The following is a 2,449-nucleotide window of genomic DNA, read 5'->3' as shown; positions in this document are numbered from 1 at the left end:
CAGGACAAAGATACAAAAAACGGAAGTTCTGCTGAAGTACCAAGGTCATCCACCAGGAGGCCCATATTTGACCTTGACCTTTGTCTTCCTAAGATTTACCAGCATACCGAATATCATCACAATCCATAAAGATGTTATGAAGTTATGATGACTACGAATGTGCGGAAACATAAACACACACACACACAGAGACATACAGACGCACGAAAAACAATACCTCCATTTTTTAAAGATTTCTCTCCAAAAATCGGTTTATAAAATTGGTAAAGTTCTTACCGTGTGTTGCAGGACGCTGGACGTTTGGCGCGTACATCAGATTTGGATTGAGTGCATGTAGGACATCATTGGCGTCATTGATGCTGTTTAAAAGCCGTCGCTGGTAGATTCTGGGAGGACAGGCTTGCATGAGTGTCTCCTGGTGCTGTGTTCCACCCCACGTCACCCCGTACCATGTCTGCGGCAGCGTACATCGGATTTGGATCTAGTGCATGGAGGTCACCATTGCTCGACGGGCTGGTCGAGACGTCATTGATATTGTTTGATGCCGCCGTTGGTTGATTCTGATTCTGTGAGGACAGGCTTGTATGAGGGTATCTTGAAGTTGTGTTCCACCCCACGTCACCCTGGCACATGTATGCGGCAGCGTATGGTTGAATGACCTCATTTTCAGGTGCGATACTGACTGTATATCTGTTTTTAGACGCAGCATTGCCACTATCGTCATCTTCATGGTATTTAACAGCGTAAGGCTGACCGCCATTACAGTTGAGTGGCCCAAGGAAGGGCTTCTCGTCTTCCTGGTGGTTAACTGCATTTCGTTGGATGCTGGGAGTGCCATCATTGTTTGCTGTGTCACCAACAGTTTCATCTTCGTATTGAACGGCATATGGCTGGCCGACATCACAGTTAGCTGATTCGATGTCAATTCCATCATGTTTCTGATAAGTAACTGCGTATGGCGTGGGTGTGGGGATTGTCCTCAGTGTTTTCTTTCATTTTGATTGAGACCTCATATTCTTTCTGGCAGCGTGTTACAGAATACGGCTGAAGACAATCGTTGTTAATGTTGTCAGCTGGTCTAAAGGAGGCTTCGTCATGTGCATCAACTGATGTCTGACTGTCATTGCTCTTATTTGACTAGGGTCCAGGGCTGGCGTTTGGCTCCATGGTGCTTTGTAGGTACATCGGATTGGGGTTAACGTCGTTTTTGGCGTACGTCGGATCAGGGCTCATGGCGTTATGTGTGTATATCAAATTCGGATCCCTGGCCTGTGTATGCACTATGCTATAGTCATTCCCCTTAAAAGCTGAAGTATCGGCGTTGGAGGACAAGGCTTCAGCCATGGTTTTGAGACCTCTTCGTTTTTTAAAACTTTAATCTGCATGATAGTAAGAGGAAAACAAAGTGACGTTGCAGTCAATTTGTACAACTCATTTCAGCAGCACCACATAACAGAAATATTCAAATTTAGGCCACACCGGCTTAATTTTATGGATGACTTCACCCAAACTAGTGCGCGCGGGAGAATAAAAAAAACCTGCAAAAAAACAAGGTAATAAACCACAGGAATGCAAAGCTCTTGTATTGGGAATTTGTGGCAGAACGTGTACGACAAGGCGACACATGTCTTTTTGCGGAATTTATGAATCGGCACGGTACGTATTTACCGAGTTCTTGAGTAATGGAGCTTCAGTATCCTGCACCTGGGTGTCATTTTCCAGAGTTACCATGGACTACTCAGGTCTAGATCATGGCCAGAGCCTCGGAGAACGTGACCTTTTTTTTTTTTGAGAACAGACGAACATCAATGCGCGCGCGGATGTCATCCTTAAAATTAAGATGGTGTGGCGGCTGTAGCCTTACACACAAAATAAAAATCAAGTTCTACATTGTCATCTGACTACGTACATTTTCATGCGATGTCTTTCCCTAATACTAATAGGTTATCAGAGCGCAGCACATGTAAACACTTTTTATACTGAATATCGCATGGCTATGTGCACAGTGTGGCCTACTGAAAAAAACAAACACCTCTGACATTTGTCAACGTCACAGGCAGACGGAATCAATCCATTTCTATGCTGATGAAGCAGCCCACGAGCCATCTTCTGAGCTGACATACCAGACAATTCATGTCAACACTAAGATTAAAGTACGTGTTGACCTGTATGGGGTACGATATATAGTGTAGCTGACATAATCATTTTACTTGAAGATAATCTACTGGTTCATTTGACACATTTTACATGTTTCTTGACAATCTCGAGGGTATTTAGCTTGTGTTTTCACAATATTCACTGGTTGCGTCAATTCTTGAGGAGCACGATTTAGTGAAAGTATACTAGGCGATTTGATCCCTTTCTTACGGAGTAAAAAAGAGTACGCCTTAACACAAATATTGTGTTTTTATGGCAACTGTCGTGTTTAACCCTAACTAGACGGGGGGGG

The sequence above is a fragment of the Branchiostoma belcheri genome, unplaced genomic scaffold (genome assembly GCF_001625305.1).
Source record: "Branchiostoma belcheri isolate BF01 breed outbred unplaced genomic scaffold, Haploidv18h27 scaffold22, whole genome shotgun sequence".
In the NCBI taxonomy this organism is placed as follows: Eukaryota; Metazoa; Chordata; class Leptocardii; order Amphioxiformes; family Branchiostomatidae; genus Branchiostoma; species Branchiostoma belcheri.
The sequence above is the reverse complement of the archived record's forward strand: the minus strand, read 5'-3'. Positions refer to the sequence as shown.